At 46.0% G+C, this 23,079-nt stretch overlaps 1 long non-coding RNA gene across 1 annotated transcript in view; it reads left to right on the top strand.

The window, feature by feature from the left end:
- The window catches only part of LOC133355603 (uncharacterized), a 36,725-nt gene extending 13,849 nt beyond the window's left edge, over nt 1-22,876 (top strand). The window contains exons 2-3 of the long non-coding RNA XR_009756705.1: nt 15,659-15,733; nt 22,694-22,876. This is a non-coding gene — a long non-coding RNA (uncharacterized LOC133355603). The remainder of the gene's footprint in view (nt 1-15,658; nt 15,734-22,693) is intronic.
- The last annotated feature ends 203 nt before the right edge of the window (nt 22,877-23,079 follow it).

The raw sequence follows: 23,079 nt of genomic DNA, 5'->3' as shown, positions 1-23,079 counted from the left end.
AGCAATGAAACATAACAACATTCCCTTTAAAGGTTTGCAGAATTGTTGTTATAAACACACATCATCATCGTCATCAGCCACTGCTAGTTGAAGACCTGCCCAAGCCGTCACTATCCCTAACGATTATGTCATATGACAATCTACCCAACACCTGGGCACGAGCTGACTTCATTGCGCTATCTCCGAGATGGATCTTGTCAGACAAGTTCCATCCCTTGGCTGTTGCCGCATCATTATCCTTGACCACCAGACATCATCCCTCTGAGCCCCGCGTATCCTGCGAGACGCTAACTACCTCGCCTGGTTATACGGGAGGTACCTGGGTTCGATCCCGACCCTGACGCCTGTATATTTTCATTTTGCATGTCTCTCTCACCCGTGGATGGGTGGATTTTCTCCGGGTCCTCTGGGTTGTTCCCTCCATGTTTAAAATCGATGTGCGTTTAGAGTATTGGGCTGCTTTCAATTCCCACGTGATAAGCAACTTCGTTGAGCGATCATTCGTGGCCAGGTCGCTTCTGAAAAGTAGCAACATAGCTCAGTAGGCCTTATCTGGTGAAATAAAAAAAAAGTTTAGTTTGGTTATATATTTTTCAAACAATATGAATTATGTCATGGACCTGTATAAATACTATAAACTGTGTGGATTTTTTTCAATCGAGAGAAAATAATAATCCAGGTTTCAGTGGTTCACATGCGGCTCTGGTTTGGAGAGCGAGAGTTAAAGTGCATAGGGGTGAGTTTACGCCCCTTTTATGGAGATGTTTAATGCAAACAGAGCTTGTTTCTGGACCTGTGGCAACATTAGGGGGGGGGGGGGTAGGCTGCTAACACGGCGCGTGAGAGCCAGGCCTCTCTCAGAGTCTCACTTTGTTGTTTGAACCCGGAATGTCTCGCTGCACGTGAACTTGTATTTACAAAAGGCATGTGTGCTTACCTTACAAGAGACTAAAAAAAAGTACAAGTGCGGTGTTTGACCCAACTCGGCCAGTTTTGTGCCGCCTTTTCTGACGTTTTATTTTAGACTTTATTCCTCGTTTATCTGTGTGGTTTGTTTTGCTCCATTCTGAAACCACCTCCCCCCCCCTATGAGGAATTATTTAAAAAAAAGCCTCCGCTTTAATAAAAAAAGATACAAAAATTTTGAATGTCACCGAAGATGTGATCTTATCTGCAGATGATACATGGCACATGAGTTATACACCCGTACTGTGACGTAGTGTGGTGTTGTGATTTAATGTTTCACGTCATTCATTTGGTAGTGGAACAGATTAGTTGCTGCTGCGTGGGTGGTGGTGTACAAGCACAAATAGCAACAACAAAAAACGTCAAGATATTCATCAATAACACTGTGACCTCAAATAGAAAACACACACACGCACATATATAACAGATGCCGTTTGGGGAAATGGTCCTTCGTAGCACATTCATGTGGCAGTGTTATTGACGAATGTGCTTTTTGTTATTCATTAGTTGGTGAATTAGCTGACGTTAGTTCACGGACACAGTTTGCATTGCTTCATAGCTGCCGACCTCATTCATTTGCGCTGACCTTTTCAGCAAGGTACCTCTGTGGAGAGAACGCGTGCGTCAGTGGTAATGGAATCCACGCAATACAATGGAGATGTGAAATGGAAAAAGTGAATGTCGTCTGTTCAACTTCATTAAGCGCCAAGCCACCGGGGATTGGCCTGGAGATGAGTGGGAACGATGCCAGGCCATCCGCACGTGGATTTCGATAATCACGTGCTGATGAAAATCAAATCAGTGTTCCGTTACCAGTACGCCTATCGATGTGTTATTAATTTGCCGCTACTAAAGCATTTTGTTTTTTTTGCGGTGAAAGTTTCACGATGGAGCATATTTTATGCAGTTATCCCCTTTAAAAAAAATCATTCCGTAAAATTTTCAGTGGAATCCACCATAGTAACATTGTCAATATGTGTGTTTTTTTTAAACGCGCCGATCTCGACACGAGGACTTTGTAACGTGAGTTTGCGGACCAAATTACTCTGAAAACGCCCCATCACATTGGGCACTGAAAGTCAAGCAAGGTTGAGCTTAGGGGCTTAAATGGGCGAGACCAGTGGGGCTTAGCAGGTGAAACGGCCGTGCTGAGTGTCGTCTCTTCCACACCGCGAACACTCATTTATAATTGAATTGGCCAAACATCAAAAATTGTTGGACCCTCCTCAACAAGAGCCCGGAGACAACTCCGTGACACTTTCTTTTGTTAAGTGATTGGCATTTTTCCACGTGACGTACCTTTTATTCTGTTGAAGACAAATGGTACAGAGATCACTGGCAATAGGCAACGGTATCCTTAAAATAAAATAGCAGGTGATCATTTGTATGAAGCAGCTTATGTTTTAGAATGTACTGTGCATTGTATTGATTCTAGATTTGAAGACAGTTTCACCTGAAGACGGAAGCTTGTGTTGCCTCCGAAACGTCGTGATTTTTAATTTTTATTAATTTTAATTTCATTTTTACCTACGTGACTTTACCGAAAGAACTAAGAGTATACATTGTATTGATGTTTAAACATTGTATATGATCGGACTATCAGCGATCCTACCTAATACCACACAGTAGCCATCAATGTCGGGCCACAGGCATCGCGAGAGTGGATATGAAGCGTGCCTATCTGTCGAGCATTGCTTTATTCGGACGCAGCAGCGGATCGGCGTTCCGCAAAACCTTTTACCGAAACAAATTAATTGGATTTGAGTCTGCTATCGCAGTAACGCGGTGCAGCTCAAGGGAGATACTTCTTGTTTCTTTGTCACGCACTCGCGTGCGTTTGGGGGGTGGGGGGTGGGCCCCCTTGAGGCCTTCTTTGAATTTAAGACAGTTTCAAATGGGGCAGCGACATGTTCACGCTCAACTCTGACATTTTAAATGTGCGCTGCGATTTGATGGGAATGAAGAGCCTCATAGTTCCCACTGTGTGCCAGCTGCCTCCGTAGCCAGAATGAGCTCTCTTTTTGGCTCGAGTGGGTGAACTTTTATGGGGTTTTAACTCTCTGATTGATTAGGGTTGCTGCTTTACAAGATATGGTATAAATGTTGAACGTTTAAAAGTTAGAACGAGTGCTGCTTTAACAGTTGCTCACGTTCGATCGCACATGTGCTCGTGATGAGCGGCAGTGTTGGCACGCTGCCCTGCGAACCTGGTGTAACGAGTTCGATTGCCGCTGACGGTCAACACCAGTGGCCATTATATGAACCGATCCTGGGTCTCCTCTAGGTCGACTCAGCAACGACGAGAAGCTGGTGCGGTGTGTAAACATCGCCACTGGCAGACAAAGGCGGCCTTACCTGGTGCTGGCCACTCACCCCCTTGTGTGCCGTGTCGGCCTTCGTAGGTGCTACTCGATAACAGCACTTGCCTCAACAGACTGTTAAGGCTCTATGGGGGATCTTTGTCTTGTGAGTGACAGCAGACAGACAGGACGTATATATTTCCACAATACTGTACTATTTATAACCAGGAGAAATGGCGTAGGTGCCATGTTAGGAGTATTGCCGGCCTGATTGCAGTATTGGAAAAAAGTTGCATCTCTGCCAACTTTATAACAACAACAAAATGTCAAATTGGGAAGATAAAAGTATTAGATTTGGTCTTCCTCCGAAAAACTATTGCGCACCTCCGATTGGCACGGTTGGCTATGTACGGTGTGAAAGAAGTTCAACATACACAATTCCATATGATGGAAAAGTTACGAGTTTGGTGGGTAAGCAGTGGCACTGCGTTGTAGGGCACTGCACTATGAACACTGATAACCTCAGCTCCATTCCCGATGTCGATAGAACAATCTGAATTTGTTATGCACTCTTCGCCTTTGCGCATGGACCAGCGTGGTGAAGTATGGTACAATACCTCCACAACAGCATGGCGTGTGAAGGCCTTTGTCACGCTGTGATTAGACCAAGGCCTGTATTTTAATAGTGTCGATATGAATTAGGACTATATTTGCCATGTTGTATGCGTATGTATTTATGTTGAATTTTTTTCTCACCGTACACAGACAACCGTGCTAAATCGGAGTTGCGAAATTGTTACATGTTATACTTATATATAATTGTAAGTTAACAGAAATACTGTATAATGTAATTAATGGCATGAGTGGTACGATTTCAAGCCAGTGCATTGGCCTGCTATTGAAACGAATGCAGTACTGTGTAATGTCTGTTGGTCTAATGAAATGACACCAGTGGTACAGTACCGGGTGCCATTCCTACATAAATAAGATGGCTTTTGAAGGGAGCCCAGCTGGCATGGATTGTAGCACTAGGGATTTCTCACTGCCAACCTGTCTGGCATGAGTTCTTGGCAAGCTTGTCAGAACCAAAAAACAACTTGTGCCGTCATTTTGAGGAAGTGCAAAGCCCTTCGTAATTGCGTATAGATACTGCATTTCATAAATACGCTTTGGCACTTGTACGAGTGGACTCGATACGAACCCGCAGCGTACAAAAGGGGGTGCCCCTTTTTTGAAATCGTACATTTTAATGAAAATTTACGAGTTCAGTTTGAAAACAAAATCACTCTGCCACCTTTGTTATTTTGAGCGTACCGGAGTAACATTTGCCTCTCGTTTCGTTTCTTTATCTTCCAACGAGTCAGAGTTTGTTAGTATCAAAATTAGGGAAGCATGTGTTTGTCTTGAAACAAATTCAAACGGAATCTTGGAAAACTGATGGGTAGCTGTCAGGGGAGATAAAATATATCAATTTGAACGTCGGCTCAAAGCCACGACCAAAAGTTCGTGCTGCCCCAACGGGCGAGCGAGCGAGCGTTCTGCCACGAGATCGAACCGGCAAGTCTCCGGATTGCAGCCTCCCACGCCCCCTGAGAGTGGGTCAGACGATGGGTGCCCCCCCCCCCCGCCGCAGCGCCGTGCCCTATCCTGAATTTAACTTGAACCGTCCCAGAGTTTGTCCGAGGCCCTAAGGGGCCATCCATTGAGTACGTACTCATTGGAGGGGGGAGAGGTTAACTAACTCAAATGCGTACGCTTGCGTATGGGGGAGTTTACTGGCAATTTACGTACGCATAGGAAACGGAGGGGGGGCTGGTGGTGGTGAAGCCTTGATAATAATTTGTCTATATTGGCCTTCAAATGAGCCACAGTTGAGTTTCTTCAGCTGTCAGACAACCAGTACTACCGGGAGAAGTGGGACTGGGGGAGAGGTGTCACTCGTGTGCCACCGTGCCCCTGACTGCAGCTAGCACACAGCTCAGCAAAATATGTGGCCGAGGCACGCGAACGTAATTCTTTAATGCAGCCGGCGGTGGCCTATCTGTTTGCTTAAACACATTAATATTATAATTGATAATGATAATAATATTATATGAGTTTTAAAGGGTAAAAACCTACTACTATATTTTGCCACTGGTAAAAGAGATCTCATAGTGTAAATGCTTACCCCGAGCTCTCAATACTCTGATATTGCACTGTGTTTGAGTTGTACGCCTTTTGGCGTCATCTGGTCCAACCCAATGTGAGGCTAGGCTCTAAGGAAAGCTGTCTCGGGTGTGAACCAATCAACTTCAAGGACAGTGCACATTATCAGAGTTATGTTCTTTTGTTTGTATTATGACTGCAGGTATTACGGTCTATGCAAACATGACTCCTTGTAAAAAGGTGTCAGTTTTGTTGCCAGATAGAAGGGGTAAAAAACCAATTATCATTTTTACTGGCAAATGAGGTTCACATTAATATTATGAATCATTGATCGTTTCTACGTGGATTAAACATCGGCCGTGCTATATGATTCAGTGGTGATGGGAGGGGGGGTGTAAAAATTACGCGTGCGTACAGGGATGAGAGGGGGGGCTAGGGGGGTCAAGCATTGACAGATTTTCCCCGTAACGCACTAAATGGATGACCCCTTTACGCACGATATGAGTGCCGGTGCGCTGAGGTTGTTGTGCAGTGGTAGGCGACTTTCGCTATCCCCCCCGCGCCACGTTCCATTCCGGGAAGGCGCTCACAGCTGCCCTGTGTGGCCGTCTCGCGGAGGCCAGCGCCGATAAATAGATATTTGACTGTATCTCGTGATACGTACTGCTAAATATACACACACACCACACCACCACACGCGCGCATCGCGAAATGCGCCGCTCCACTTTCCCAGTAAAGCCATCCCCCAGGGGAGCGTGTTACCCAGCAACGTCTGTGCACTTGCCCCTACAGTCTGTTAAGGCTATACGGGGGATCTTTGTCTTTGTGTGTGTGTCTGTGGGGAGCGGTGGCGTAGCGGTCAGCGCGCTGCGCTACGAACCTGGCGAGCCGGGTTCGAATCCCGCTCGCGGCCAACACCCATTGACGATTATCTGAACACGGCCCTGGGCCTCCCCTAGGTCAACTCAGCCTCAATTGAGTACCTGGTGCGGCGTGGAAACATCGTCACTAGGGAGACAAAGGCGGCTGGGCTTGGTAGCTGGCCACAACCACCCCCTCGTGTTGCTGTGCCGGCCTTCATAGGTGCTCGCTCACAGCACTTGCCCCAACAGTCTGTTAAGGCTATACGGGCGATCTTTGTCTTTGTGCGTGTTTGTCCGCATGCGATGATGCACTCGGTCGTCAACAAATGCCAGTTTGTTAAGCTCACAATTCGTGCACAAGATTGTGTGTTTTTCGCAGATTGCACGATTGTGCATTTGCAGAAGCATGTTGCAAAAGTTGTACAAAGTACGCAGGCAGTTCAGTTAAATCGCGTGTGCATCGCATGCTATTGACACCTACGCTGAGAAAGCACATTTGTTTTTTGTACAGCAGGTGGGTGGCGGCTTTCGCCCGATTATTCATTTACTTAGTTAAACAAATAATTAATTTCTCGGACTTTTCTACTGCAGTCGTCAGCTGCCCCGCTGTCTGCCTGTGGCGGTGCTAACCACTAACATAATATCGCAATGTTTAACCAGCTTACGCATTCGACGAAGGCAAAAGTCAAGACCGGTCAGAGTTTCTCTCTGCTCAAACAAGCAATGCCTTCCCCTCGGTGGCCTCAAGCCAGTGGGTGAACATGTCGTGTTTCCATCGCGGGGACATGTCTCTCTACGTGATGAGCACTGCACCCGCAACAAGGTGGTACTCACTTTATCAACCCTTCCTCGATGATCGGCTGAAACTATTGATTTTAACTTATTAGCTCTTCCGATTGTAAGTGAACGGCACCGACCACAGGACCCACCAGCAGGATTAATAAACACATTGTCCTGCGGAGGGAGCTGGTAGGAACGTTGGGTTGCTCGGTCAATGGCCAGGGTCAACGGCGACGTGGTGTATTCCGCAAATATGCCCGACTGTGAGGGCGGGCACAAGCCGGCGTGAGTAGGTTAAACGTTGAGTTTTAGCAAGGGCACCACGGGGTGACCAGCCCCTCCCCACCCAGCCCCACCCCTCCCACCCCCACCCAGCCCCACCCTCCCCACCCAGCCCCTCCCCACCCTCCCCACCCAGCCCCACCCTCCCCACCCAGCCCTTCCTCACCCTCCCCTCCCCACTCAGCCCCTCCCTGGACGACGGACACAATAACCCCCTGTGGGCTGGTGGAACCAGTGGGTTCCTACCAGTATAATGCACTGAGAAAGATCATGTTGAGAAGCAGCAGTGAAGAGGATAGGTGGTCCAGTGGTGTCGTTTCACCGCTGTGCAAGACACATTGCAGGGTCCTCGGAGGCTAAGCACTCACTGACACCGCTCTGCCATCCACTTAACGCAATTGACCCCTCGTTAGCCTGCGTAGGGCAAATGCTGATGATGCTGAGATAAATCCCGATTTTTTGCATTTGCGGAATGACATTTCTAAGCATTTTTTAAAAATGTTTCCCAAGCTAGAAACCCGAACATTCAAACAATCAAGCCAGCAATCAATGAAATATTTTGAGCACTGTTATCTTTGGATCTCGCCGAATTGTAAAAGTGCTCCATGAGGCTTACATTTTATTTAAAATTTAATCTTTGATCATTGTGTCGAGCAAAACCCAGTGGAGACAGTGAGTCGATTGCCATTATGCGTTTACTTTTTTCAATCTATGAATATCAAACTAACTTTTTTTTACTTTGACTAGGCCTATAAGGCCAATACATTCTGGTTATAATTAGTCTGCTTTTCGGAATGCAGGAGAAAAATAGCAAAAGAAATGCCCAAGAGCATTTGTACACTAATGAATCTCGACAAAAATGCAGTTAATTTGCATTTGCCAAGATTAAATTACTCGCTAAGCTTCGAGGTTAATACTGTATATAGTTACCTGGAAATTACGTGCTCACGTCTCTCCCCTTTCTCGACATTAGTACAACTTGGGCTGCGCTGTCTTCGCAAATAAAAAGATTATGTCGAATTTTAATGAAGTATTTTTAAGGCGGTGGAGCAGTGGTGCGGTGGTTAGGTCGCTGCACTTTGAACCCTGAGTTTGGTTCCTAGCCACTGCTCATATCAGTGGCGAGTGACAACTTATCCCCACCTCACCATATTCTACTAACCAGCATGGTTAACTATATGATCACACGATGCAATGTTTTACGTTCAAGGCATACGCAACATTCCACTTAGAATACACATTGACGGAATAGTGCTTAGTGGAATTTATTACGTTGACTTTATATAGGAAGACTCCACTCATCTGAGGAATAGGATCCGTGAAATATCCACAGATTGTTACTGAGTTATGATTAATAGGACTCAGTCATGGAAATAGGAGTCTTGGATAATAGGAGTCATGGATAATAGGAGCCATGGATAATGGGATCAATGGATAAGTTGAGTTGTATGTTTGTTTTTTAAGAGTGGGTATAAAGAGACAAGCTCTTCCTCGCAGGTATTTATTTAATTGCCTAATAAAACTTTGACAAGACCATGTTAATTGTAATGAAAATGTTAGTAGGTTGGATAACATTGCCAATTTCCAGCGGGTAAGGGGGGGCTGTTAACGGTGTGTTTCATAGCACGCAACATCCAATAAAGAACCGTATACGCCTGCCTTGACAACAACGCAACCTGCGCTTGATCGCGCCACATTCTGAGTCTAAATACTCCGCGTGTAAAATGCAAGCGCAAAAAAAAATAACAGATGCTCCGCTTGAACGCTCGCCAGCATGTAGCTGGCTCGTTTAATCTGGCGACTTTTAAACCGAAATGAAAGAAGCAAAGGGGAAAATAAACTTCAACGCTAATTGCATTCCAGTGAAGGACAGTTTTTTTTTTTGGTGCGCTTGCTCTACGAGCATTTCGGTGGCTTGCCTGCAGAGGAGGAGGGCTGGATGACTCGGTCTAACGAACGACACGCGATATGCTGCGTGTGGGCCCTGTTACGCAGCTGTGCGCTCGGTGAGGAGAGAGCTTCGAGGCTGTCCTCGGGGTGAAATCACGTCATCGTGGCCTTGACCCCAAGGCGTCCGCTCGGATGATGTCCCCGTTTTCTTTGCCGAAACGATATTCGTAACGCGCCTTCCGTATTCGAGGCGCAACACTTTTTTTTATTATTGTTGTTGTTGTACATTTGTTGAGAAACTTTTTAAAAATAATCGGTGACCCCTTTTGCCCAAATGAGCAGTGCTGTGTTGTACTTATCCATTGACGATCTCGATAAAATTATAGAAATTACTCGTTCCTTTGGCGGTGACCGGTTTGTCTAAAGATAGGAGGCATGAATAACAGGAGTCAGTGTCGGGTTGTGCCTGACCCGAGGTGTTTAGTCGGATATTGGACAGCCTGTTTGTCTGCCAGCCCGAGTCACCCTCGGGGAAGACAGTCGCGTAGCTCAATGGGGCTTTACTCGGGGAAAGAGATTCTGACGCGTCAAGCGAACATAAACCACCATCACGCGAACTCCGGTTATCCTCGCAGTGGCGGCTTTTGGCTCGACCATCGAACAGCGACGGTCACCGCGTCCCCACCTTTGAGGTGTGCTTCTGCGGCCGTCTGGAGCGCTCTTCCGACATTAAGAAGCCACAGCGGGTGATCTAGATTGGAAACTCGTTTCTTTAGAGCAGCTTTTTTTTGCGTTTAGTTTGTTGTCCTTCACCCGCACCTCCGACGAGCATGGTCGGCTAACGTATGGTGTGAAAGAAGTTCAACATAACGCACTAATAAAGCCTATCACCAGACTGCATAGCAAGAGCATCACATCCTCCTTGTTGGCGTGAGGCCTGCGGTAAGCGCTGTGCAAAGTTCATATTTGTATACTAGCCAGCTGGTTGCAATGATCACAAGTGGCATGAAGTGATGCTTTATATTTTATTTTCTTTCCCAACCTAATTGAAACCAATTCCTCTGTATCTCTTGAGGGCACTCAGCCGATTGACGACTGCCGTTCGTTATTCCGAAGTATTCCGCGTATGATGACCTTTCGTGGGCTTTTCATGAAAATTATTTAGGCACTTTTAACCAGCGGCGTGTCCAGCTATCCCTGAAATCCGCCTAGGCTAAGAGCTGTTTTGACACCTTTAGAACAGGAATGGAGATACCAATGTGGAACCATTTGTTTCCTTGACAGTTGAAGGATGGCAGCTGTTTATCTGCAGTCTGCAATTGCCCGATTTGGCTTTTGAGGAAAAAAAGTGGCAGGTGTCAAAAAAGGTATTCAGTTGAGGGATGTTCTTGTTTCTTCACTGAAACGACACTTTTATACGCACCTGCATATTGAGTCAATTTGAGCGTAACACTTTGCGTTCGTGTTTAACGAGTTGACGCAAGTTAACTTTTGTTGAATCGCACATTTTACTTGGGAAACTTTTAAGAGAAATCGGTGACCCTGTGCCCCAAACGAGTAGTGTTGTGTTGTACTCATCCGTTGACGATCCTGACAAAATGATGTTACTCACTCCTTTGGCAGTGAGCAGTTTATCTAAAGATAGAGGACAGATAGGATTGATTTTCACAAGTGTGCTGCATAATTACACTGTAATTTTTTTTATTCATCCATGGTGCAACGGTTACTGCACCGCATTTGCAATTCAGTTGAAACGGTGGGACATGTTTATTCAATCTTCCCGCCTCTGTTCACTCATCAGGTCACACGTGGTAGAGCAAAGTGTGGAGTCCTCCCACCTCTTCCAAGACGTCTGACCAGTGTGGAAGAATAGGCCAAGTACCCTCTAGCGAGGCTTTCTAGAGCTCCATCTGGTGGAGGTCCTTCCAACAGTGGCAGCAAAACATTGCAGGGCTGCACTTTAATCTCATTGCAATGTAAATTAAAAAGAAATCCAAATCACTGGGATACCATATAATCAAATTTTTATCGTTTGATAATATAAGGCGGGTAAACATCAAATAAATACGTCACACGTGAATATGCTTCATCGGCCGTAGCTCGCTTGCAGACGTTTTCGTCGTGACGTTGACTTTCGTTCTCGAGGTGCGTCGGCATTGTTTAAATCCCTCGGGACGAGGGGCGGTGGGGGTGACGGTGGGCGGGGAGCTGTTACGCCATTCCGCTTGGAGAGATAATATTAGAAAGTCCTTGGTTGCTTCCTCTCCCGTGGCCGGCTGGTAGCGGCGGGATGCCGCACGTGATTTATCAGCGCGTTCATCGCACTCCACTTTCAACTGCGCCGGGCGCTAACGCTAACGCTAGCGGAGAAAGAGAGAGAGAGAAAAAAGGAAACGATCGATTCCGCGGGCGGGCCGCGAAGCGCCCGTCGCTCCGTAACGTTCGACAGGAACGGCGGGATCGATCCACGATTGAAAACGATACGAGACGGTCACGGCGATAAAGGAGGGCCCCCCGACGGGTGACGGCTTCGCTCATCCTTGTAAGCGGCGGGGTAACGGGGCCCTCTGGAGCGAACGTTTTGAGCCAATCGGCCCGCTTCCGTTGGCGGGTGTCGCCTCTGTATGCGTGTGCGTGTGCGCGTTGAACTTCTTTCACGCATCGTACGTAGCCAACCATGCTAATCGGAGGTTGCTTTACCGCCGTGATCTAGGTTTGAGTTGCGAACGGGGAGGATCGATTTAAAAGCCCCCGTGGCCTCGGCCGGCTATTCGTCCACGGGATTTTTTAAGTTTGACGATTGTCCCGATCCGTGGAGCTTGTCCAGCGCATGCTCTCTCACGTGCAGAGCGGTTCGAGAATTGCGTTCGTGGAACTTAATCGCATAGCGCCATCAAGTCTGGGATGCTGATGAGCAATCACAGCGGCAGCCAACACAGCCACGTCGATGTTTTGCCGACGATCATCTTTTCGTGGGTATTTTTGCCAAATGATTCATTGCCCTTGACTTTGGAAACTGATTGAGCACCTAAGCTCACAGGTGGGATTTTTTTTCTCCGTTTCTCTTCACATCTAGAGACAATATAATTTTTGTACACCATGATCGAGCCAACGGAACGTTTGTTCGGAGCACCTGACTTGGCTATTCGATGGGTCGTCTCAGAGCAGACCTCTGCGGAGTCTTCTGGCTTGCGCTCCGATGAAACAGCAGGGCCCTGAAGAAAGAGGCTTGCTGCACGATTCACGATGGATCTGCGAACGCTTTTGTAAAAAAGAAAAAAAACGGCTGCAAATTCTCGGGCTGTGAATAATTTGGTCGGGGAGCGTACGCCATCTCCGTTTGTTCAATCGGATTTATGCCGCTGCCACGCCGTTTGTTTCCATGCTGGTGTGAAGCCGGGGGGGTCCGATGTCCCGAACGGCACGCGTCAATCGCGACCCGGCTTTCCTTGACCCGAACCCACCGGTCGCCGCGCCGTCACACGTCCGCGCTCGTTTCAACGCGGGTCCCGCGTCGATTGCTACGGCGGTGCTCGGAGGATGCGAAAAACTGGAAATGTTGACAAGTAAAAACAGTACAATAGAACAACACATATACCCCCCCCACCCCGCCTGCCTCTGATGAGTCCGGTTTGCCAGATATCATCCAAGCCCCTGGTAATGCAATCCAGAACGTCAGGATGTTGCAATGTAAGGAGAGGATGTGGAATAAACCATTTTTTTTTTATTAAAGAACACACACGGCGTTTATTTTGTTTAACCGGCTGCGAACTCAAGAGAGCAGGATAGTCACATTTGCGAGAGCGTCTTGCCGATGATTGCTGGACATCGTCCCAACTGAGTGATTTGTGGTTTCATTTGACAAGTTGGCTCCCAGATGCCGCCACACAGTGGCCTAATTCTTGCGAATGGCATCAGGGGATCTGGAGTATCATCACTGTGTAACATGATTTTTCTATTCTTTGGTTCTTTCGGTAATGTCACGTAGGTATTAAATAAAAGAAAATATTTTTTTATTATTAAAAATATATATATTTTTGTTTAGATTTTTTTTCTTTTATTTTATTTTATACCTACGTGACTTTACCGAAAGAACCAAAGAGTATGGAACATTGCAGTCACGAAAACTTAAGATCTAAACCCGATTTTTGTTCCTGGGTAGTAAATGTTATTTCCTAATTGCTTATGCCTCAAAAGTGCAGAAAATGGCTATTATTCCCCACAAACTTTGCTTTTGTGACCAGGACTTTACGTGAAGGAATGACACAAATGCACACCACGTTTTCCCATTGAAAATAGGTACATTTCAAAATATCACTGTCCTGGTCACAAAAGCAAAGTTTGTGGGGAATAATAGCCATTTTCTGTATTTTTGAGGCATAAGCAATTAGGAAATAACACTTACTACCCAGGAACAAAATAAATATTTTTTTTGTTCCACAGCCTTCTAATTATGATGCAGCCATGTAATGTATGCATGTACATTGCCAACCATGCGAATTGAACACACAAAAGCACTTCTAAATAAACGAGTTTGTCAATCTAGACGATGATTTGAAAGTGCATAGCTCCAGTGGCTTCCTAATATCGGACGGAAGAGCGTTCCAGACGGCCGCAGAAGCCCATCTGCAACTCGCGGCGAACGGAGCGCTACCACTAGGCCGTGTACCTGCCCGGTAGTAAAAACATTGTAATAAAACTGGCATATCCAGGATTATGTAATTGTGTTATGTCATTTTTCCGGTTTGTTATTGTTCCCCTAAAAATCAACGTCTAGTCTTTTTTTTGTTGTACCTTCCAAATAAAACAAAAAGGCAAAATTAAAGGAGTCTTGGTCGCAGGGATGTTGCGCCGTGCATTTCCAAAGTTGACTTCTTTAAAGGAAACTCGCCCGCCTCCCACGCGAACGAAACGTCTCCGTGGAGTTTAACTCCGCCGTGCCGCGGCCGACAATGTGCCCGAAGGCCTGCGAATAATTAAAGAGCCGTTAGCCGCCTGATAGATTAGATCGAGTTCCTGTGCGAATGGACTTTTGAGTGCATTTTTCCCAGGAAAGGTACAAGCACTTTGTGACTTGAAAGGTACAATCTGTTCCTCATACAACTGCCACACATGGCTACTATCACGTGGACCAAGCGTGGGGATTTTTTTTGTTGTGGTGGGGCCGCGTTTTTTCATTTTTCATTTTTCGACGATCTTTGCCGTTATCCTCAGCTGCGCTCCGGCGTTAACGGCAAACACGCACTCCTGGCTGTCGTTCAACTAATTAGAACGTCCCCTTGGGGAAATCACAGTCCGTCCGCGTAGCACATTCAAGTTATCTACTAAAAGACTGACCTAGACATCCCCGCAGAGTTCTGAAAGAAGGGAAACCCAATCCCCGAGTCGCCATTAACAATGCATTATTATTTAAATATAGCCACGTTCATTCCATTTGTCAAATGTCGCCTCTGCAAGGTTATCTACTCCGCATCGGCAGTGAGTTGTTTCTCAGCGTGCGTGTTGCGTACTGCTGCTCTTACTCCACACAACGAGCGCAGCGTGTGTATGCAAGTGCACATCGTGTGTGTGTCTGTGCAACGGTGGCTTAGCGAGTGGTCCGTGCACATTTCAGCAATTCCAGCAGCGCAAGTTAAGATTCCTTCCTGGCCAAGCACACCCTTGTCCGTCACTATTATCATTATTAAAATCTGGACATTACACCGCTCTTAGGTTGACTCGGCCCAAATATGATCACCTGGTAAGGTTTTCGACCACCAGCACTGAGGATTTACACAAAGGCAGCCTGGCCTGAATGGACCTCCGTGTGCAGCTGTGACCTAAAATTGGCGGCAGGGCGTTGCAGCCGTAACACCCATGACTCACAGCAAGAAGGGCCTGGGTTCGACTCCTGACTCAGGCCCCTTTCTGCGTGTGCAGTTTGTATTCTCTCCCCCATGTTCTGCATGGGTATCCTCCGGGTTCTCTGCTTTCATCCCATAGGTAAAACATAATACTCGTGCAATGTTACTGGCATTGGCCAAGACATCCCAATTATGAAAATTTACCCGCAAATTACTCTCCAGTAATTGGTATCACAAGGAGCAACCATAGCCCCCCAAATGCAAATGCTTGGCAGGACCCTCCTGAAAAAGACAGTCCTGAGACTCGATGAGGCTTCCTTGCGTAAACAAGCAAAATGATAAATAGTCATGAAACGCTGCTCACTAAAAACGTCTGTGATAAAAAAAAGAGCTCCATAGCTTATCGGATTTCTCCACAGACAAATACAGATTCTGATCAAGATTCTGAACGACACTTGCCACAGGCAGCCCCCCGGTATGGAAGGGCTACACAGAAGATCTTTGTCTTCGCAGTGCGTGGATTTGTCGAGCAGTGTCACGGATACCTCGCTCTTCTTGCTCGCTCATGCATGATTAATTCTCTTCACAGAGATTTGAGCAACAATCAACTGGAGGACATTGATGCCAGCGCTATGATGAGCCGCCTGCTAAACCTGAAGGAAGTGTAAGTATTTGCTCCGTGTCCGCCGACAACTCGGCCATCGTGTGCGGTTCGCACGCACGTACAGCGTGGGGGGAAACGTTACAAAGCGTGGTGCTTTCTCTCTGCGCGCACACACCCTCGCGCATTGGCCTTCTCACGAATGGTTGCTGTAGGAAAATGGCACGGAGAGCAATCGTGAATGTGAAATATTGTTAACGTAACAAAAAAAAAGTCAAAATTCTGTTACCTTATTTTGTATTCATGAATCCGTACAATGCGTGGCTTTATTTTAAGTTACATAATTGTTAGCGCTTTAATTATGATTAATTTTGCGGGTTTTTTTTCCAGAATACATTGGCAAATCGTTTACATTCGGACATTATGCTCAAGTGTTGGAACCATCGTCAATACTGATGTTTTCCCCACGTTAATTAAACATGAAGCTAGTGCCAAATAACGTCACACGGCTCGTGATGAATGTTGATTGCCCCAAACACACCCAAAATTAACGACACCTTTGTGAGTAGGTTCAACGTTGCTGTAGGAACAGCCGATTATTATTTTTTCTTCTTCTTTTTAAATCAAGGCGTGCAACATTTCAACGCAAATATGTATTTGGGAACCGAGGACTGTAAATCAGTGTTTGGTTGCAGGAATGTTGCATCTGTATGGCCTTATATATTGGCACGAATGTGCGCTATTCTATTTTTAAAATATTTTTTTTCATAAAAATATATCAAAACAAATGTCACAAGTCTAAAATAATATCAATGCACCCTTGCCTCCCACGCCTGCATGAAGGTTTTTCTTTTCTCTACACTGCTCTGAAATTCTGAAATGAATGTGCCAGCCCCCGGCCGGTCAGCGGGGCGAGTGTTATATTGACCAGTTGTTTGAAAAGAAGTTTGCAGGCTGCCCCATAGCTGTAAAGCGTCGTTGGAGACCTGCCTGCCAGCAACGAGCAAAACAATGGTCGGGTTTTTACCTTCGAAACGGTGGGGGGGGGGGGAACAACGGAGGCTCTGTGTCATTGCCAGTGCCGATGTTTACCTCCGGTGGTGAATGCATTTTCGTATTGTGTACCTAATGGGGCATATTAATTATTGGGTGTCTGCCTAGTCTGCTTGAAAATGGCGTGCGAGCAGCTGAATGGGTTTAATGAATTGACTTTTCAGCCTATGGTTATAGTAGTTTAGCGATGTGTTTATTCACGCTGCTTATAACTCCCGTCTTTGTATCGCTTTTTTTCTTCTTTCTTAAATTCACTCTAGTATATTTCGCTTGTGCGGGTCAGAGTTGTGACAGGAGATTAATAAATTTCCAAGTCGGCGCTCTTGCTGTGCCAGAAAGCAGCCTCCCCAAAAGATGGCTTAGGAAGTCATTTCAGTCGGCCTCTTTATCCACTCTCTATGTGCCTATGTTGAACTTCTTTCGCACCGTACGTAGCCAACCGCGCTAATCGGAGGTGCGGGGGAAGGACAAGAAATTAAACACAAACGGATAGTTCCAAATAAATGAGTTTTCAATATCGATGATTTAAAAGTGCACAGCTCCAGTGACTTCCTAATATCAGAAGGAGGAGCGTTCCAGACGGCCACAGAAGCGCATCTGAAAGTGAGCGATGGCGGTGACCGTCTTTGTCCGGTGGCTAGCCAATAGCCGCTCCAAGGATGACCGGAGTTCGCGTGCTGGTTTACGGAAAAATGTTCATCGCATGTAATTAAAACCAAACGTATAAATTTTCAGAGCTAACATAAGCTGCGTTAAGTGAAAAAAAAAAATCACATTTAATATAATGAGTTTTTTTTTTTGACCAGTGATGGATCGACTGGGCCGAGACCTTAAATTCTCTACACTTGAGAACTTGGTTTAATCACCGGGCGGCTGAATCCCAGATTCCGTCCCAGGATTTTGTGAGCGCTGGCTCAGTGCACGGTCTAACCCTCTGAGCCGCCTTGTCCTTCCCACTGATTTTACACAAATCTATTCAGGGTTAAATCTCGGGATAGATTCGCAAAGCTTGACATCCACTTCAATCGTCAAGGCTTAATTGCAGCCTTCAACAGTCAAGTGTCCAATGCCATTGACCTGAGGCATTGCCTGTTGTCCCGGTCGAAGGATGAGGTTTTCATCACGGATTCTTTTTTTTCCACATCGAGTAACTTGTCCGCCTCGAGTTAACGTGTGCTGCTCATGCACCACCCTCGCAGGAGGAACGAGAGGGGGAGAGGGTGAAGAAAAGAACACTCCACAAGCTACGCTTTTGTGCTGGCCACCAACCCAGACATGCCCTTGTCCCTGTTTGTCACGTGATACAATAATACGACCCTCATCTATATTGCATTCCTGCCATGTTACAACCCAAGCCACATTACAGCCTTGCTCGTGTGGGAGGCCGCGCACAGACTCGCGTCTTGATTCAATAAGCCCGAACTCGCACTGCCGATGAATAGGATCACTGTGAATATCCGCAGTAATGCACGCGACTGACTGCGTGTCCCGGATATCGATATAAGCACTGCTTGTGTACGCACACCGGCGCTACCTCCAGGAACTGATACTATTTTTGTTGGAGAAGGTCAGAGGGCAGAGACCTTGAAGCTATTCGAGGCTTTCCCATATCGCAGGCATGCCACCTTGCCAAGCCATGCATGAGATTTTACTTTTTAGCGTTCAAAATTTAATAAGTTCTTATCCATTTGACTTCGTCATCAAAAGGGAGTAGCCTCAAGCTCTGTTTAGGGTTTGAAATTAGTTGATTAATTCTCATTCGTGGTATATATTATCTGTGTTGTTTAACTTTTGACCACCGTATTTGTCATGATTGGACGTTACCTTTACCGTAATGATGATTGCTATTGGCTTTTATCATGGCTTGTCGGAATTCTTTCTATATTGCGAGTATAGTCGTCTTTACTGCTACTATTATTCTTGTTTTTGACTGCATTTCTCTCAGATTTTATCTGTACTAGTGAGTCTAGTTTTTTTCTTTTCTTTTTAACATACAACACTTGGATATATTTTGATATGAGAGGCGCTTTTTAATATAAAGGTAATTGCTATTATTACACCATCACTTACCGAATAATTATCTCAAACACCGGGTGCTTTGGTGCCTCCATATATACTGTGTGGGAGGCACATGGTGCAATATACGTAATAAACGATGATCGCCATTGTCAGCGATCATCTGCCCATGGCGTTGCCATCCCTCAAGGCTTTACGATCCCACAATCCATATTGTACATCCTGCTCAAGCACGATGCCGGTCTCCTCGCTCCATCTCCATGCTGGATGTCAATCTTGGGTGCGTTGGTTTCTCCGTCAGTTTTCCATTCCTTCGCAATTACTCGGCCCGAATTCGAGTTTCAAGTAAAACATTTTATTTTGCTCGACCCCCAAGTGAGAAGTCGAGCAACCAAGGACAGTAGAGATTTCATACGCGGTCACAAAAATGGCAAAAACAAAACAAAAAATCTAATAAAATTACAAACAGTGAAGTGAATCGGAACGAAAATTAAATATGAAAAATAACAATAGGTTATCTACCCTTTCTTAACACCCGATGTATTGCCAGAAAGGGTAAAACCTATTCTTATTTTTCATACTTTGACGCTGGAAAAAATGCCAGCATCAAGCAAAATAATTGGCGCCGACCCTGTCCAGAGATGTCCTGCCCAAGTCAACATTATTATTTTTTATTATTATTTTTATTATTATATTTTAAACTTGTCAACATGGGTGTCTCTAATTGTGGCTTTGGTCCCTGACCTACAAGTGCCTCTGCTGAGTTATCAATGCAGCTGCCACCAACGTTACCGTGGTGACGTTGCTCTGCCCGCGACGACTGAGAAAAAAGTTTTCTACTTTTGTAAACACAAAATAAACAACCCCCCCCCCCCCCTCACAGAATGTTATTGTCAAAACATCTCAATGTTGGGAGATTACTTGGACATTACTCAATTGGGATTACGCGCAGCAGCAGCAGCAGCAGCATCGCCCCCTTACCACGAAAACTTGGCAGGACCCTCCTGAACAAAGAGACTTGAGACTCGGTGAGCCTTTCCAGGGTTAACAAAGAAACGTAAAACAAAAGCGACGGTCATAGGCGGAGTTTGGGGGGGGGGGTCGGGGGGGGGCAGAGGGGGTTCACTTTGTCCCTCACATTAGGAATCGTTGTTGCATATAGTACAATTATTAATTTCTAATCTTCATTGTGAACTATTGAAAAAAAAAATTGTCCAGTTGGGGGGGGGGGAGGGGGTGGCATTGCCCCCCGTGCCCCGCTCCCCCCACCACACCAAACTCCTCCCATGACAACGATCCTTTATTTTCTATCTCTCTATAAAACCTGCGGTGTGATGTCTAACGACGGAGCCTCTCCGTCTTCCTCAATCTTCAGCGTCTCTCAAACAGGAACTCCGGTGCGACCGCTCGCCTCGTCTCTACGCCTGATCCCTTTCCTTCCTCTTCCCCCTCTCTCCGTGCAATTCTCATTTCTTCAGAATTAAGTTTCTACCTATCTACAGCTTGTGACCCTCTTAGATATGTCCCACATACACCCCCTGCCTTCACACCTCGAATTATCATGGATTCTTTGCTTCCCTATCGGCACATTTTTCAGCTCTAGACTTATCGCACCAGCGTTGTCTTTCCGTTCTTCCGTAACAACCCACGTGTCAAACACATCTAGTCTTTGTTGCGGACAAGCGAACTGAATTCAACCGCATCATGAGTCAACTCTATTCCACTCCGTGTCTGCCATGTGCATGCTGTACGTAATTATCCATTCCCATTTGTCAATAATCATAGAGTACAATATTATTCGCCGGGTTAACATACAAACTTCAAACAAACAACTTGCACAGGTCCGGCTGGTTTGCACTGAGGCATTACCACTTGACTGGCAATTGACTGACAAATTGCAAATGTCACAAATTCAAGTCGTCCGTCGATGGCCTACTCGTGCCAATTATCCCTGCACGGATCACAAAGCGAAGGCCACTGTATGGGACATCAACATCTGTGTGCAGCGACTGGTCCCTGTCATGGGAACGTGGAGTTTCCACTGTTAGCTCGTTGCTGCTGACAGTGACACTTTGACTTGACTTTAATAACCGCGCGAAGGATTCGTATCGTGAAACTATTTTTTTTTAATGCACGTTTATACGCTTAAAGTTTCGCGCTTCACGGCGAGACTGCGTGATTTGAGTCCGTTTTGTTGGGTGATGCCGATGCTGATGCCGCCGCTGCGTTGGCAATGGGTGCACAAGCACACGTAACAACAAAACACAAAAATATACACAATAGGCAACGTTTCAGGCAATGACCCTTCTTTAGGCAATGGATTTATGTGCTTTGAAGAACGGTCATTGCCCCGAACGTTGCCTGTCATACATATATATTTTTTTCCTTTTAAGGAAATGTTATTGATGAATGTGTTGAGTTTTTATAATCATCATCCATCCCCCTTTATTGTTATGTTCTCTGCGGTGATGTAGAGGCTCACGTGGTTGATGCCTGTGACCCGGGAGGTACCAAATTCAATTCCCAGCCAAAGTGGGAATCCCATCTATTTAATAAGTGGGGGAGCGGTGGCGTACTGATTCACAACGCTGCCCTACGAACCCAGTGACCTGAGTTTGATTTCCAGCCAGGGCTAAAACTAAAAACTAAACTTTGTATTTTTAACCAGGTAAGGCCCACTGGGCTATATAGCTATTTTTTCAGAAGCAACCTGGATATCGCAAATGATAGCCAAACGAAGTGCCTTACCACATGGAAATTTATAGCAGCCAAATAATCTGAACGCGTGTTGATTCTAAACCGGGGGACCCGGGACGAAAATCCACGTGACCACGGGGAGAACATGCAAACTCAAAATATTCAGGCGTCAGGGTCGGTATCGAACCCACGACCTCCTGTATACCAAGCGAGGTAGTTAACATTTCGCCACCGCAGCGCCCCTAACATCACTGGCAACTGACCTCTGCTCCGGCCCTGCTCCTAACCCTATTTACCAACCTGTATTGACCAGCATGGTGAAGTATGGTCAAACAACCCCAATGGCTGACCCGACATTGCTCCAGAAGTGCGTTGACCCAATCGAAGAGCTGAAACTAAAATAAATAAATGTGCTCCCAGTAAAAATGGGAATGCCCTTAAACCGGCTGGCTGACAGTTTGCTTGTGGTGGGGTGATGTGTGGGTTTCCACACCTATTCCAGTCTGTTTGGACAGTGGTAATATAGGCTAAGGGTCCCTTGCAAGGTAAAGGCCTCTTGACTGCGGGAGCCTCAAGTGCTGTTTGCAGGTCATACCTCTGCCTTTCACTTGTTTTACCTCAGTAAACGAGCAGCGTCTTTGCAGATAAGGGCTCGATTGCTTTATTGTAGCAATAGACCCACAGCAGTAGAACACTGTTTCCTGATTTTAGCCAGGGAGGCCGTGTCTAGTAATACTAATAATAATCTCAACGTGTAACACAGCACAGCGTTCGTTCATTCTCAAGGCGAGAGAATGATTCGGTGGTGTGAGGAGGAACCACTGCCAAAGGGTGGAAAGGCAGCAGCTGGGCAGTCAGCCGACGCCTCCGTTTAGCACGGTTGGCTACGTACGGTGCGAAAGAAGTTCAACATACACGCATATACACACTGCAATACATCCCCGCTGCCCCACCCTCAAGCTCTGTTGTCCTCTATACATTAAGGTGTTTCGGCCAATTTATGAGTGTTTACCACTGATCAGCACGGTTGGCTACGTACGGTGCGAAAGAAGTTCAACATACACGCGTACATGTGGGAGGAAACTGGAGCAACGGGGGGGGGGGGCGGTGGGAAACACTTATCTGTACTTTTGGTGTTTTTTTTTTATTGAACTTTGTGTGATGTCATTCTTTGCAATGCAATATTTGAACGTGTTTTTGTCCTGCTGTATGATGCGCGTTAATGTATCTTCTCTCTTCTCCCCGTGTCGTCTTTAGGAAAGTGGCTCACAATGAACTCACAGAAATAGCAAGCTTTGGAAAATCGTCTGAAAACATCACCGTCTTATCATTGTAAGTAAAGATAAGGTTTCGGAATGTAATTAAACAGTACAAACTTGCAGAATGGAATTTAATGCAGTAACAGCATTTGCAACTGTATCCCATTTTTAAGCCATGGATGCTACCCGTATGCTGTCAGATTTATCCATCTTCGAGACACATTCAACAAAAAATAACCACGGATTTCTATTGGGGGGTGATGGATTGCATTTTTTTCGCTGGCATATGGTAACTACCTCGCCTGGTGTGCAGAAGGTCGTGGGTTCGATTCTGACCCTGACGCTTGCTGCTGTATATTTGGAGTTTGGATGTTTTCGCCGTGG

This window comes from Lethenteron reissneri, chromosome 51 (assembly GCF_015708825.2).
Source record: "Lethenteron reissneri isolate LAM-NWPU_2019-01 chromosome 51, ASM1570882v1, whole genome shotgun sequence".
In the NCBI taxonomy this organism is placed as follows: Eukaryota; Metazoa; Chordata; class Hyperoartia; order Petromyzontiformes; family Petromyzontidae; genus Lethenteron; species Lethenteron reissneri.
The sequence above is the reverse complement of the archived record's forward strand: the minus strand, read 5'-3'. Positions and strand labels throughout refer to the sequence as shown.